The sequence below is a fragment of the Camponotus vicinus genome, unplaced genomic scaffold, assembly GCF_025532165.1.
Source record: "Camponotus vicinus isolate PSW18456_S1 unplaced genomic scaffold, iyCamVici1.0 SCAF_10, whole genome shotgun sequence".
Lineage (NCBI taxonomy): Eukaryota > Metazoa > Arthropoda > Insecta > Hymenoptera > Formicidae > Camponotus > Camponotus vicinus.
In genome coordinates, this window is record NW_028141946.1 from 6,878,639 (window position 1) to 6,896,259 (window position 17,621).

Genomic DNA, 17,621 nt, shown 5'->3' on the forward strand with positions numbered 1-17,621 from the left:
TTTCATATATTTTCAATTTTTCTGTTTTATTATAATATCTTAAATATCTTAATTAAAAATTTTTATTATAATATCTTAAATATCTTAATTAAAAATATATGATTTTATAAAAAGAACAGAAACATTTATACAAAATATATATATATTTTTTCTTTTTTTTATTTAACATATTTCGTTTACAAAAGGCATTCTTTCATTAAAAACGTCGGAAAAATTCATGTATAAATGTTTAATCATCTCGACCAATGTATATTCAACGACTTTTTGTTGAGCAATGTGAAATTCGCTGACGAGATTTTGAATCATCTGAATTGTAATCAAGAATATTTTTTATCGCAGGGTTAACAGTTATGTGTCACCAGGGAATAATGTGGAATGGAGACTGTTGTTCCTATACCAATCGTTTCTGATATGTTTCGATCAGACTTTGCACATTTTCCTGACGTGACACGAATAATATCCATTCTAAACTTTTCAGTGATCCTTGAAAGAAGAACGAGGTTCTAAAACATCTTTTTATATTAAATTTTCTGATGTATATGTTTTGTATGTCTTGATATATATTTTGTAGTGATGTAAACTAGTTTATAAGACTAAACTAGTTTATATATACTGGAAAATGATGAATAATAATGAGCTTGCGCGGAAAAGAGGTCAAAAACATATCCAATAACTTTTGCAAAATTTTGTATTGCATATTGAGAGTTCAGATGTTCTACTAATGAAAATAAGTCAACCAACTATACAGTGACGAAATTAAAATGTAAATATGCAATCAGAAAATAAATTATAACTGAGCATTGATAAATTTATATCAACAGCTTCCGATAAGAATGGCAATTTAGTTTTATATAGATTCGTATATTATTAGAAGATGAGAAAAAATAACAGGTTCCCCCATTTCCGAAGAACGTAATAAATCGAATAGAAAACTTCTCCATTTCATAGAAGACTATTCTTATGGTATATTGATCGCTGAACAATATTTCGGAAGAATTCCAGAAAGATGAGATATGATTTCTTTCTTAGAGATCCTATATTATTATGTCTCCAGCTTTCACTAGCAATGATTTCAGGCCTCTATGAACCTATTTGTATTCTTTCGCCAGATGTGTGTGTGTGATAATAGCTCTTTTTTTTATATTTGTTCAATCAACTACCGCACCAATATCGAAGGAAACTGACTTTTATCGATTGTTATGAGATAAAACAAAGTGAATAAAATAGGATTCAATACGCTCTAATGAATTAGTATTAATGAAATTATCGCCGTTTCATAATTTTATCTTGTTTTGAACGGAGGCTGTTTTATATAGAAGATAATCATGCTATTTTATCATAGGTATTATTTTAATATATTTTTTAATAATTATCTACTAGTAATACAATTTTTATATTGCAGATATGCCAGATTATTATATTATCAAATATAACCTGTGCCATTATTATATTATCAAAACATTGTATTTGCAATTGTATTATTTATTTAATGCAATCAATAGCATCCTATTTTGCAAAAAAAAAGAAATAACAGCAAATCGATGTAACTTGAGACTGAGCTTAAATTATTTCATTATATTAAACAATTACATTATCGCTCCGTAGGTCATCGATTCAGAATTATAAACATGTAAACAACAGCTGCTGGAGTTTCCAGAGTCGCCGAGATGAATTCTCATGTTTTTTTCTGTTTAAGCGGACTCCGGATTGAACTGCAAATTAAATAGTATTGAAATAAAGAAAAAAGCTCACATAATTTGTATTAAACTAAACTGTATATAATATGTTGAAAGTAGTTTATAATAAATATACTGGAAATATACAGGGTGTTCCTAAAAGGTCTCGTCAAACTTTAACTATAGATGCTACATATCAAAACAAAGCATAAAGAAAATTATATATATATATATATATATATATATATATATATAATTTTCTTTATAGATATATATACACATGTGTATTACATCTTGTATAAAGTGCGCTTGCATGGAGCGCAATTTTTTAAATACGTAGCAAAAACGAGAAAATCGATGCAATGTTCGCATCCGGTGATCGACATTTATTGCCCAATTGTTAAAAAACTTCAATAGGCAATATAAAATATTACCTCTTCGATTTTTAGATATACTTTTTATTTATCACCGTGTTTATGCCGTTTATTTCGTGTTTTAAATTTTTCAAATATATGATACGTTGCGATTGAAAATACCTTTATTCTTATTGAGTGCATAGAAGATTACAAATATTGCTTGTTTAATGATTAACTTTTTATATTTGCTTATTACCGCAATTCGAGAACTTGATTTTTTCTGAAAATGCTTTTCTTTCTATACATGATAATAAATGTCGTTAAAAATGAACGTTAATTCTATTCGTTGATCTTTATATTTTTATACAATTGTGGAAGAATCGAAATGGCAATTTAAACTTAAATTTTAAGATTTAAATTTAAGCATATATATCGTGAGCAATAACACTCGCTGTTTGTTGATAAGTAAACATATTTAACATGCAAATATATCTAGAAGCATATAGAAATATTTTTGATGCATTATTTAACGAAAATGTCTTGACAGATTAAAAATACAACCCATAGCTATTAACTTTGAAAATTAAAACAGTGCTTTCATCAGGATACTTCATTGCGGTTTAATTAAGCATTAGCATAAATATGTTGTCAAAAACATAATTTCCCGAAAGCAGTTCTTGAATTCTAGATACTTTAGTTTAAAGTTGTAACGCTATTTGTCTTTTATGCAATGATGTATATTTTTCTTAATCTATAATTGATATGTTAATATCTGAGATTCAAACTAAGTGTGGAATTTGGAAGTTGGAATTGAAGTAATAAGAAGATTTGATTAATCCATTTCTGAGAAAAAACATGTAGACTGAAGCTTTCAAATTATTTTGTTATTCTGAAATTTCAAAGTTTCCAGACAGCTCTTAAAATGTAGTTATATATATTACCTTGGTAATGCATAATTATATATAGTATGAAATTGAAAATAATTTATAAGCGATGAAATTCAACATTTTTATCAATTAAATTTTGAAGGTGTTATATATATGCGATCAAGAACATATACAACTACAGTCGCGATTGTTTGTAGAGGGATAAATTTAAGTACTGCAGAATATTATCTCATTATTATTTATATTTCATTAATGTACACACTGCATGCATTATTAATGTCTTATTTTTTAATTAATTGCTTAAAATTTTAATGCTTGGATATTTTTTATTTAGATATTTTTTTAATAATTATGACGAAATATAATGCTTAACTGAAAAAATGAATTCTAAACGTATAAATCGATAACTTTATTGAGAGATGAACGTGTTACATTAGTTACTATCTACATAAAAAAATTGAATATACTACATATGTGCGAAATTGCATATACAATATAATTATGGAAATAATAGTTATCACATTTACGTCAATTAATAAATCTGATGGACACGTAAGCTAAATGGATTCGGCCCCATACTCGAGCGTGTGTAAAATACCATCAGACATTTATCCTGACCCCGGGGAATTAATAATTATTCCCAACGTCCCCTGCTTTGTCAGAACCTTCTAAACGCAAGATACACGGCCGTGAGATCCCATTTCATATTACAATGCGTACGGCCAAATCTCCATGTACAACAATGCCATGGGGTAACATTTGTACCACATATCATAATGCCAGCAGTCATTGTGTGCATAACAAAATACACACGTATCCCGTGCCGTATCGATTCAAATCTACAATACATATATGTGTATTCTGCAGTACTTACATTACATTTATCTTGCGTTTCCGAATAAACTATACACGTGTTCTTGCTTCATAAATAAAATCCTTAACATGCTTCTTTGCTTCATAAATAAAATCCTTAACATGCTTTATGAAACTGATTTTCTGATAGGATTATGTTCTGTGACTAATATAATAACGTTATTTGGAGGCAACGTCATTAAGGCTAGATCAATTCTTATTCAGATATGAGAAAACAGTTTGAAATACCAATAACAAAAGCAAAAATCAGATATTATTTTTTTAAGAATTTATAACATATAGCAAATATATATATATAATTGTAATATATGATGATTTTATAAACGATTATAATATATAAATAATTATTTGTCATAAATTAATAATTATTTATAAATAATAAATATTCATAAATGTTTATTATTTATAATAAATAATTCAATGGACAGGTATAATAATTACATATTTTACAGTCTTTTCACATATTTTATAACATTTTTTTATTTATATATTTTTTTAATAATAATGATTTAATTAATTTCTATTATATTTCTATTATATTATGATCATAAGTGATTTTTATTATTATTAATGATGAAAAAAACTTTTTCATTTAACACTTCTTTAAAAACATGTTAGTTAATTACGCAAGAGAATATGTTGAGAAAAATATATGATGGAACAAGAATAATTCGCATCGTCCTTCATAACCAGCAGCACTTTAATCCGTGAAAAAGCGAGGCTCTTGTTACGTTAATTTAGTAACGGATGAGGTTACCTGAGCCCACACACACACACACACACACACACACACACACACACACACACACACACACACATACACAGCTATGTGCTTCGTGAAAAGATCGTTAAAAATAGTAGTGCGCGACGTGCTCGGGATCGATCAAAAAATGCGTCAAATAAACGCTGTCGAACGCGTATGGATGTTTCGGTGCGACAGGTTGTATAGCTCGTTAAAATCATTCGTCGTCATGCGAGGTTTGATAGGTAACCGCCGGTTGTGACAGATATAAATGAATCGCGCGCGCAAAGTCATTACTCCCTTGCCAGACAATCGGTATCGAGCAATCGCCATGCATTCGGCCTATCCTGGCTCGTTTAGTTAAATTGCATTGTCTGTCAAAGATCACAATTCTGTACACCTAACATATTGATACTATCATTTTAATGATATTTTAAATGTTATTTTTTATTTATTTACACGTGTACATAGTATATAAATTTATGGTTTATATATTTTTATTATTTTATTTTATAATTGACTTTTTATATGTGATTCATGGAGAGTTTTCATGAAATAGTTGTAATTTTATGAAAAATATGAAAAATAACATAGATGCGCGTTGAGTTTTAATGTTTTATTTATGTAAATAATTTTATTTAATTAGTTGTGTGTTTGTCATTAAATATTATAGTTAAATATTAATAATATAATTAATATAAGCGGTAGCTTTTGACTTCGATAAATAAATAACATTATAATTTATGTTGACAGCTTGGATATTGATTTTATATTTTATATTTGCTTCCATAATAAAAAAAACAGCTTTTTAAAAATGAGTACGTAATATTTCTGAAAGATTTGATATTATTACCTATTGTACCTAGTTGTAATGCAACTACAATAATTAAGTGAACTATGCCACGCGATTAAATAATAATATAATAACAGTTTAATTTCTCTCTATGAAAAAATATACCGTCACCATCAAGATCCTTCCTAACAATATTTTATGCTGCATATGAATCCCATATACATTCCTTCAAACCTCTGCGGAGGCGTCGGAGAGAGATATAATTTATTCGACATCCACACTGCCGTTTATTAATACACAACTCTATTGCTGTCGCACGTTGTTCGTGAATGAGTCTGTCTTATGCGTCTGGCATGTCGCTTTTTCTGACAAAGTCATCTCTTGTCTCTTACGCAGTTAAACGTGATGCTATAAAGTACATACAACGTCTCGCGCAATCGAGCATTGTGTCTGTACCATGAAAACTAAAAGAGAGCAGTTGCAGATATTGTCGAGATATATCACGATGTTAGTATATTATATTTCATAAAATAAACACATATATAATCTCATTATTCTAATCTACTTCGTAAAAATATCTGATCTGAAAGTCTGATTATATATAATTTAATTATATTTATGGTATTGAAAACTGTAAAATTTTTTTATATTCTAGACACATTTTTCATATTTTTTGATATCTGTTTACATTCTAGATCTTTGAATATCGGAATATTATTTTCATGTCTATATATTAAAATCAGTGAGACTTTTATCGCACCTTTTGTATCCACGGCGAGTTATGAGTCTTCTCTGCAAGGTAACCTCTGCTCTCGCAAGAACTTATTAGAGTATGCAACAATGCGATCGTTCGTGTCACAGTTCGACATCTTTTTAGAATTTTTCATAATGCAACCTTATCTGATGCATTAACAAGTCTTCAATTGCCATTTATTGAATTTTATTATTATTAGAACTTGCGTATCTTTTGATGCTTTGCAATAAATTTTTTCATACGTTTTGTATCGCTTTCTTTTGTCATGTAATATTTTTATTTTGATTTAATCTTTTTTATATATACAGTGTGTTGTAAAATAACGTATGTGCAAAATAATTTTATTTACAACGATAAAAATTGCGCTGATGCGATAAGATATTGATATAAAAAATATTGTTTTGGATGAATGTTGGAAGAATATGGCTCGATAATGTTTATAAGCATTGTCTTATAATATTTTTTTTTACATAAGATATCTAATATATATATTTTGTGTGTGTGTGTATCTCTTATATCTTTTTATAATGTACGAAATGATTACACGAATTACTAATGGTTAAACATCGCTTTGAGTCAATAAAATTACATATTTGAGATTGTGACGAAATTCGCGTTCTATATCTTAAAATATACTCGCTGTAAGAAAATGGAGTCGATTTGACAAGATTCGAAAATGGACAAGGGAGCGAGCACAACATTTGGTAAATTGATGCGTTCAGATAGGTTGTAATAGATGATCATGTAATCCGTTGATTAAGTAATGGATTATGTAAGAAGGTTAATATTTCGCCAAGAGGTGGAAAAGACAAATCGTGATTTTATCAGTTGATTTATAATCGTATCTTAAAAGAATCCTTTAAATTATTTTGTATCAAAAGATTTTTAAATATATTAAAAAAATTATACTTTTTTTGCTATAAAATAAAGTATCTATTTTATATCTATAACATAGAATATCTATCTTTTGTAATAAATTAGCTTACAAGAAATAAAAGAAATTTTAATTAACTTTCTTTTATTTTTATTATATAGGAAAGATTTACCAACATATTCTTTAAAAATATGAGCGATAAAAGGAAAAAAATGTATATATTCAGCGTTATGTCAGAGGGTTATAAGTTTCACAGTGCTTTATCATCATCCATAGGATAAGAAAAACTGCTTATTAAGCGTGAAATTTTATATACTATGGAATAACAAAAGGTAGGAGGTTTTGTGTATCTCGTTGATGTTGGTTTCACAACAAATTATGTGTCTACCAGTAATAAAAATAATGATGCAACTTCAGTCTTGGGAGACTAGATACAGCAATGAATCTACTCTTGCAAAGGCATACTATTTTTTGCGAAATTTATGCGTCTCTATGGAAATTTGTTAAAACTTCTTTCTCTCTTGTTTAAATTTTTATTCAAAAATAAGATTTTTTTAGCATAGAAATTTTAAATAAATGAGAAAAATTCCATCTGCAAAAATTACATCTTTTATTTAGTGAGTAAAAAGTATTTTCCTTTTATAATGATAAAATAATAAAACAAGCGATTGTCGATTTATACAGAAAGTCACGATTTTTATTTCTAAATCCTCCACGTCGAAAGATAAGTATAAATATTAAATAGATATGTCACTGAGATAGTAATCATATGTTCTCGCGTGTTTCTTTTCATCCACTGCGGTATTGCATGGTTCATTGTATGTCGACAAAGACAAAGCCTTGCTTCAGGCATAATATCTTTCCTGGATTTTTTGTGAACGTGTAAAAATTCAGTTTACATTCACTTTGTGAAACGGTTTTCCGGAAACAGATTTAAGACGGATTTCCATTACTATTCTGAAAGCGAATAGAATTGCAGTAAAGCTAAAAGAAACAAATTTTGCATAGATTGAAATGCAAATTGTTAAAATTAAGAAAACAGAAGCATAATCGGAGATTTATAGAAAAAGTGCAGAATTTTTATTCGCATTTTATATATTTGCAGTTCTAGATTTGCGATTATTTCTCATATTAGATTAAGAATTTGCTTATTCGCAAGAAAGTTTTAACAAAAAAATTTTTGAGGTATTACATAATACATATAAAAAGTAAAATTATAGTAAAAATTTCAAATTGAAAAAAAAAATAATTTTAAACAATTAATTTTGTGTGTGAATTTTATTTTAAAATAGAATGGAAATAAATTGTGCCAAATAGATGTGAGAGAATATGGTATTTGTAATAATGTCATTAAATGATTATAATAAAAATTGAATTGCCTTTAGTTATAGAAGAATCACATGCGATCGATATTATTTAAATTAATGCGTAGTTATATATATAATTTGTAAAATAGAAAGGAAAAAGAGAGAAGTTGCGAATGACTGATGTGCATTTTTCTCATCGTCCAATATTTGCACGAGAATTTATTCAACCATTTTTTTTTTGCTATTGGAGAACAGTGTTTTACGCTTACTTTTATGACTAACAGTAGATCAAGTCGATGGTTTAGAATGACATGATCAAATAAATTTTTTCAAAAAATTTTGTGTTCTATTTTTCTGTATTAGACAATATATCGGAAAGAAATTCGCATTCAACAAGAGAAAAAAACAATCGTATTTCAAAAAAATACGTTAAAAAAAAAAGAAAAAATACACGTGGTTGACATCAGCGAAAAATCAAATAAAATAACGTTTACAAAGAGCAACAAAAACGGCTTGTCAACCTGAATAATGGATTAAAAGTATGCAGCGTCTGCATTATATGTTTTCAATAATTTTATTTATTCATATAAAAAATATAATAAATGAAAACTTAATAATTATATAATAATTTATAAATTATTATATAGACTTTCTGCAGCTGTTTAAACAAGTAATGTTATGAAAAGTGAAATTTGTTAATATAATATATATATATATATATATATATATATATATATATATATATATTATTTTATATGATTTTTTATTTTTTATTTTTGTTTGATTGCCACTATTGTATATATTTTCAATTACGTAATAGAATTGTTTTAGTTATAAGCCAGATTTACGGTGTTTTGATAACCTGATTTTTGAGCAATCTGTTGCTGACATTTTTTGATATTTCTCCGAAATTACCAAATTTAGTTTCCGATTAACGAATTTATTTCTGAAAACTATTCTGAATATAAAATCTAAAATCTAAGTTCTCTCGTAATATGTATCTATTCCTTTTTACATCACTGCTTTAATTTTGCTTTTTATTTGGTCATAAGGAGAGAGTGTATATATATGTATATATAGTAATTTTTATATTTAATATATTAGCGTATAAAAGATCTTTCAAATTTCTTCATATTAATTTAAAAAGAGAGCTTGGAAGTATTTTATGTTATGCGGAGTATTCTGCGTATATAAAAGTCGGATTTTATCCTACGAGATTATTCTTTGTTTAAAAAGTAAAAGATGGAACGAAATATGACTATGAAATGAATGTGTCCATGTGTTCCAGTATCGAATCTCTTTGGTCGTGAATATAATCGTTTCGTGCTGTAGATTACTACAAATTTCGCGAAAGCGCACATACATGCCACAGCGTTAGTGCAGAAACGCGTTATTACGTTTGCTAATTACAGTTATCTCAAAAACCGAAAATGAGCCCCGTGTTACGCGAGAATTACGCGAGAGTTGTCAGTAATTAACATAAACCTGAGCGCGTCGAATGCGATTTGTCTTGCGAAGGATCAAAGCATTTATTAGGATGGAAAGGGAGAGAAGACAGAGAGAAATACATATTAATTATGAGACCACCATATCGAATTGTTGGTTTGGATCTGAATGTACATGCACAAATTTCACAATAGTTTCGCATAATCCGCTATAGCGATACAAATGTTTCGCGATTGAGGCGCGAATAAGGCATGAATTAGTTCAGGGCTTTGTATTCTCATATGCTTGTATGCCTATATGCTTACATCCATATATGTATCAATGTAATGCCAGTTTAAATGCATCTCCTTTGTGCGAAATCATCGAGATGCATAATTAGGATCCCTTGTTAAGCATCTCTTAGACGAGGAGTGTTAATGCTGCTAATGAATTAGATGGGTGGGCAGATTGCGAGAGCGATACCGCCAGTTGCAGGAAAATAGATCGTATTAACGACGCTTTTATAATTGAAACCGTCGCTGGAAAAAGCTGTCGCACAAAGTTAATGTCCGTTCTGGAATAATAGCTAAACTGTTTAGCGTAATGTCATTTGCAACGGAACTCGACAGTACGATCTCGTTGCTTGAAAATTTCGAATCCACGTTTCTCCCGCTGTAGCTAACGATCGACTTTCAATATACCAAACAATTTATTTGACAGAAGCGAGACTATATTAAGAAATTGCATTTTTTGTATTAATAAAATATTCTTTAGAATTTACACGTTTCTGAAAAATCTCTATTAAAATTTATTTTTAGAAATATATATAGTGTGAAAAGAATTGTTTTCTTATCGTTAATACAGTTCTTTTAAGAGATGATAAGCACTTAACTTAATTGATAGAGAAGCTTGCTTTGCGCCGTGAGCAGTGAGCTTATATTATGTAAAGGCTGCTCTGTACTTAAGGTATTATTATTACCGTTGAAATATTTATAACACGTGCAAAGCGATTTAATAAAATCTTATTCGCAGCATTTTCTCGTATAACAAGAATTTGCATTTAATGAAAAAAATTTCATTTAATGAGATACAGAAATATTATAACAGGAATAATTAATGGAAATAATGTTGTATATAAAATAAAGCGCGTAATATTTTATACACATACATAATAACAATTATTTTTCTATCCTCGATTTATATAAAATTGATATCTAATAAGTAAATGTAATAAAATTAAAGACGTACGTTGAGTTTGAGAGCAATCTGAAATGTGCTTCATTAGTGATAATTCCCGAAATAATTTTGACTGAGAGTCAGAACCGCACTTGGAGCGTGTCTATTATATTTCTGGAGATGAGCAAATCACGATTTCTCCTATCAACGATGCACGAATTCTGTTAAGAGAGGAACATCTCGATGACATTTTGAGTGCATTGAATTTTACAGTAACAGCTCCAATACACTTTAGTTTACGCAGATATCTGGGAAAGCGATAAGTATTTACGAGATTCTCTATGTAGCGAAGAAATATTTCCATCGAATTTTGTTTGAATCTTAAGTGACACTACTTCAAGAGAAATATATATTTTCTTCCATTATATTTTACATTTGATAGATCCGCAAACGTATTAATATTTGTTTCAAAATTTCGCAAACTTTCAAAATTATCACATTTGTCATCATAAAATTACTTTCTATCGATATTTTATTATTTTTTTAAAACAATTCCATTGAGAAAGATTGAGAATTTATTTTTCCACAAGTAAAATACTTCTCCAAAAATTTATTGCAATTTCTTCCGAGGTCATTTGAGAGGCGAATATAAAAAGTGACGTCTATATCAGAAAAGTGCGTAAGATATTTTTCTGATACTTTCTTAAATCATTTCTTTTAAATTACTTTCTTCCTCAACACTAAGCAGATTGAAGATGTGGAGTCATGGTAACGGAGTTACCACGTGTCGTTTAAAAAATCGAGGTCTTCACTAAATTGTGGGATTGCGAACTCAGCATTTTCGTTTTACTTCACACGTACACCGTTGATCAATATGTTCCTATCTTTTGTACGCTCTGCTTCTCTCTGCATCTCTCCGCAAAGAGTAGAGAATTGATTCAAGAAATCTGTAGATAAGAAATGCACTAAACGTGATTGTAAGTGATTGTAAATACAGTCACGTGCGACGAAGAAAACACGTAGTTTCACAATGGAAGCAAAAATTGCGAAAATCCAGAGAGAAATGTTGTGATTATTCGTTAATCCGTTATATTTTATGAAGTTTTTTTGTATTAATTAATAAAATTAATTACAGTGCTGTTTAATATCTAATTAAAAAAATACTTGGAAACACAGTTTGTAATGATGCATCACTTGCATTTTCGAAATTTGATCTTTAGCTCGGAATACAATAAAACGCAATTATAGTAATTTCCGGTAAATAGTTTTATTCAAAAACTTTTAACAGAGAACTTACTTAATAAGAGAATGGCACTTCATACTAATTGATATAATTATCAGTATTTCTCTTTTACGACTGAGAGAAAAGAGTTATTACAAATATCTTTAGAGTTATGTAATAAATTCTTTATTTATATCACACTTTGTTAAAATAATTAATGCAATAATTGAGTTATAATAAATATACTTGATATAATGTGCATAAAGAGAGACAGTTTTAGTGTGTAGTTTCAATAAAACGGAAATTTCAAATTTCTCAATAGCTGTGGTGACAAAATTACGAACTATTAGCAATTAAACTCAATTAATTGGCAAATATATACATTTTATCTAATAACAATTTTCGCGTAAACAATTATGTCACAATTTGAAATTGGCAACAGCAATCATTGCGAAGGAGAGCACCAGTCTCTGCTCGAATTTCTGCTTTAATTAGAATCTAGTTTATGCTTAATTACATGAAATCAGAAACGTATCTATTATTGATGTTTGCATTATGCATTTGGTAGTATGGTAATTTCGATATACGTTATCGATTTGTCCATTTATCAATAACATATAACAATAATTTTTATAAATAAAATATTTATGAAAAATTTCTCTGTATGAAAAATTTTTTTTATTATATATATTCTTCTCTATATATATATATATTATATTACATACATTATTTCTATATATGTATTACACTATATATTTTTCCTTACACATTTTCTAGTTTGTTTAACAATAGTTTTACAACGAGTTTTAAACATGAATCATACTTTGCGTCAATTTATCGTTTTCAAAGATGTTTCTTCAAAGCGTTTGAAATTCAAACAAACAGCAGGGCATCACATATAAACAAACGATTAATAACAAAAGACTACGCTTACACATGGCGCGATAATCCTTCTGGCATACCTGCACTATTTCTGGCACGATGAGATGTTTTGTTTATTATGGATGAAAATTACGGAGGTATTTTGTGCGTGTCTGTTCTGCCTGAAGACCGCGAGGTTTCTTAGCCACGGGTCTCGAAAAGCTTGAATAAATAATATTTCACGCAACACGTTTTATATTGAGAAACTTTATAAATTCGCGGTTTTTCCTTTGTGGAATATTTAAACGGATGAAAGAGGAAATTTATGTTTGTTTTCACAGATATCGGAAATGTGATAATTTGTCGTTTAAAATGAAACCGAACAATTTATCGAAGCTTTCATTAACAAAAGAATTTAGGTTCTGTTACATAATATCATATAAAATTACAATTGTATGTGCAGTTGACTTTACATCATATGCGGTCAACAATAATTTGCTGATAATTAATCGTATTATACGTACGTCATATATATTAACTACAACAATTATGGTATCATTATTTTATACCACTGTTAGATTGTATGCAAATTGCATTAAGCTAGTCTGCCAGTGAACGATATTATAAGACAATGACACTATAAGATCATCGTTTTATAATGTTTTTATCACGCATTAAAGGGGATAAATTAATTAAATTATACACTCTTTGTTTTAATAAGATAGATTATATTATACAGTATTAATTTTCTAAAGTTTACTAAAATTAAATTGTAAATGACTTGATTTCGTAATATTTTTCGTTATATTGTTATTTCAATTTCCGGCTTTTTCGGATAGATATTTTTTAATTCGCGATATTCATAAATAACTGTTTATTTACATGTAAAAATAATTTATCCGACGATTACTAGCATATAGTATTTTAATAAAGTAGTTTCAAGTTGATTTCTTTGCAATCATTTACTTTTATTATGGGCTTTAATAGTTTATTCAAAAACAATTAATAACCCGAAAGATCATAAAAAAAAATCATCAATATTATTCCTCAAATTTGGCAATAGAATCATACGTTCTTATGTTACAATCGGCTCCGAAATTGATTCATCCATGTTTTATTCGGTACTCCAAAAAAAAATAATTCCGCAGAGACTTTATGTGAAATATGAAGTGAATCTTTTCAAATTGCAACTTCCGTAACATGTCCAGAAGAGAAACTTCGTAAAAGCAAAGTTATTTAAATGGATCTCAGAACATAGAGAGTTTTCATATCACAATAGATACATAGAAGATAATGGAAAAATATTTCTAGCATAAAAATTTTGCGATGATATAAGAGGCATTATTCTTTTATCTTGACGAGGCATTATTCTTTTATCTTGACGAGTGTCTCAGCAGTTTAATTCAATCTCGTATCAAAAAATTTTCAGAAAATTAACTGCGTAGAAAAATTGACAGACAAGATCTTTAATTATGCTCTCTCTAATTGCGAGTGAGATGAATCGAATAAAGGAAAAGGGTTCGTTCTGGAAATATCGCCAATTTAATTGCCAATTTAAAGATTTTCCATACCTCCTTATGTTAAACATGATGATGTCAGATGCGAAGAAATGGCCAGAAAATACTCAATACTTCTCTTAATTACAGTCACACACACATTCATACATACACCCATATATAATATATGGAGTTCTTCTACATGTTAGCTACTTTTTAACAAATATTATTGCGTATACTGCCATATAATTTTCTCTTTTTTAATTGTTAGCAATTAAAAATGATTAATGTAGATATAAAGAAACCCGAAAAATATAATGTAATTACTTGCTACTTAAAAAATTAGAAGTGCCAAGAGAATATGAATGTCGAGGATAATCTTGATAAACTCGAGAAGCTCAAAAGTATATAAAAGCATTATTCAGTCGCGATCCTCTGGAGTTAATGTCTTTGGAATCGTCTTTCATCATAATCGAAATTACGGCAAAAGTTAATACCGTAATAAAGAGCTTGCGGGAGTGAGAAGGAAGTATTCATTCAGTTAAAATAGGACGACTGTTTTATCGACTACGATATAGGTCTGTATTAAACTTACGTAGTCCAATTGTAATTTACGAATGTCATACTTGAGGAGATATTGATGATGATTCATAGAACATGATAAGATTACTTAACCTAAGATTCCATAATCTCTTTTTGGAAATTTAGTATTTTCTATCCTTTTTATTTATTATCATTTATAAATAATAATAATGCTAACATGATACATACAAACTCGATGCAAATTAATAATTATTTAAAATTAGATATTAACTATAATATAAGGTTCAAGATATTTTACAAAATTAATTTTACAAGCATTTTATCATCAAAAATATTTGTAATAATTTTATGACAATTTTATTCTTATTTTTTCTTTAATATACCACTGCTATTATACTTATTTATATTATTTCGCATTTTTAATTACAATTTTTATATTTTTTTTATATTTACATTTTGTTCTCGTAACATAAACGCTATCTATTAGCACATGTAATGCAATTGACGGGCAAACTAGAAACTTTTTTGTTAAAATTATGAAATTAATGTTTCACGTGTCACCAATGGAGGATGTTTTGTGTAAATGACACATTGCCATACACGTAGCGCGATGACATTCGTGAAAAAATAATATAACCAACTATAAAATAAACATTCATACAAAGTATAATGCTAACATTTATATCGACATTTTCATTTCTGTCGGCAACAGCAAACATTTCGGGAGAGAATAACGGACGAAATAATGCTTCTCTGAGGTTTCGTGAGTTTAAATGACTTGCATAGCGGCAGCTTATATACGTGGCATACCTAAATACACGTGGCCAATACCTCTTGTCCAAAGTAGTAAATATCCGAAACATATACATGGGGTACAGTTGATTACGACAAGCATGTGCAATTATTGGCTTGTAATTTCTTCATTAACCTGACTTGCGTTGCAACGTGGCATTTGAGTACTATGTGTACGTCACAATCGAGTTACGGAACGTTATTTTTTCTAATTTCATTTAGCAGATAATTTTGAAGGCAACTTTTGTCGATGCTGCATAAAATATTTCATTTATATACAGAAAAATATTTGAAAAAACAATACTGATACCGTTTAAAAGTTAATGACTTTGATAAACTAATGTAAGCACTTTTAAAGCAACAACCCATATCAAAAATGTTGCTTTTCTTTGCTATCTGATAATAAAATTGCACTTTTCAATTAGGCTTTTCAATTAGATTTCATCAAAGATTATCAATTATGTAATAAACTATATATTTTATCTTTATATAAAATATAAGAAATAAAAGAAATAGAAAATAGAAGAAATAAGAATAAAATAAGAGAAATAGAAAATATTGTTGTAATATTAAACTCAATTTAATTTTAATTAATTAATATAAATTAAAAAACTAAAAGTACTTTAATCTTAATCTTATCTTATATAATACATGCTCGAAATTTTGATCATACATGGAATTCCGTATACGCTCAAACACTCCTGGCTTGTACGAATTTTAGTGGCTATATATAATTTTGTCATTAAATTTTCTTGTGATTGCATTGATCAATCAGTATTCTATATACAGGGTGAGCCATTTTAATTAACGCACGCAATTATTTCGGAAACAAAGCATTTTAGAGAAAAATGTTTCAGACAAAAGTTTTATGGTTTCGAGGGGGCCATAAGATGGTATCATTGGTTTGACACTGAAGAGTCATTTGAAGGTCACGTGAAGGTCACTTCAATTTTTTTAAATGGAACACCCTATATATTTTTGCACACTCTTGTAGCTTATCTCGAGAGCTTTCCAAAACACTATAATTAAGTACCTTTTTGTTAAGTACTTTTTGAGTTATGAGGCTTGAAGTAATTTCTTAATTTTACATAAACCGTAAAATATCTTGTAAAATATTCATTTTTCGATTATCTTACCTTAATACTTTTACGTACAAAATAATGAGAGGAATCAATTGGTCTAAAGAAAACACATAGTTGTTTTGAAGAAAAAATATGTAATTTGCAATTAACAATTCCATATTTTTTCTTAAAAACAACTATGTGTTTTCTTTACACCAATTGATTCCTCTCATTATTTTGTACGTAAAAGTATTAAAGTAAGATAATCGAAAAATGAATATTTTACAAGATATTTTACGGTTTATGTAAAATTAAGAAATTATTTCAAGCCTCATAACTCAAAAAGTACTTAACAAAAAAGTACTTAATTATAGTGTTTTGGAAAGCTCTCGAGATAAGCTACAAGAATATGCAATGACAAATAGTAGGTTCCATTTAAGAAATTAAAGGTGACCTTCATGTGACCTTCAAATAACTCTTCAAGGTCAAACCAATGATACCATCTTATGGCCCCCTCGAAACCATAAAACTTTTGTCTGAATCATTTTTCTGTATCTGTCTTAGGTACAAAGAAATTTGGGTGCATAGATTAAAATGGCCCACCCTGTATATATATATAAAGTATATTCAATATAACAACAGTATTTTTTTCCTCTATCTTTTAGAGTAATATTAAGTTTATTAAAAATTTTATAATCTGTTTAATACAAAAACACTTTTGATATAACTTTGTTCCTATATAATGGATAAACATGACATTTTCTTATTGGCTGCTCCAAATAT

At 28.2% G+C, this 17,621-nt stretch overlaps 2 long non-coding RNA genes across 3 annotated transcripts in view; one reads left to right on the forward strand and one right to left on the reverse strand.

Annotated features, from left to right (window-relative positions):
- The window catches only part of LOC145960551 (uncharacterized), a 148,157-nt gene that overhangs the window by 34,903 nt on the left and 95,633 nt on the right, over window positions 1–17,621 (forward strand). The window lies entirely within an intron of this gene.
- LOC145960763 (uncharacterized) lies at window positions 197–6,317 on the reverse strand. Its single transcript, XR_014435456.1, has 3 exons — window positions 6,088–6,317; window positions 1,591–1,712; window positions 197–483 (listed from the first exon to the last, which is right to left on the reverse strand). It is a non-coding gene; the product is annotated as an uncharacterized LOC145960763 (long non-coding RNA).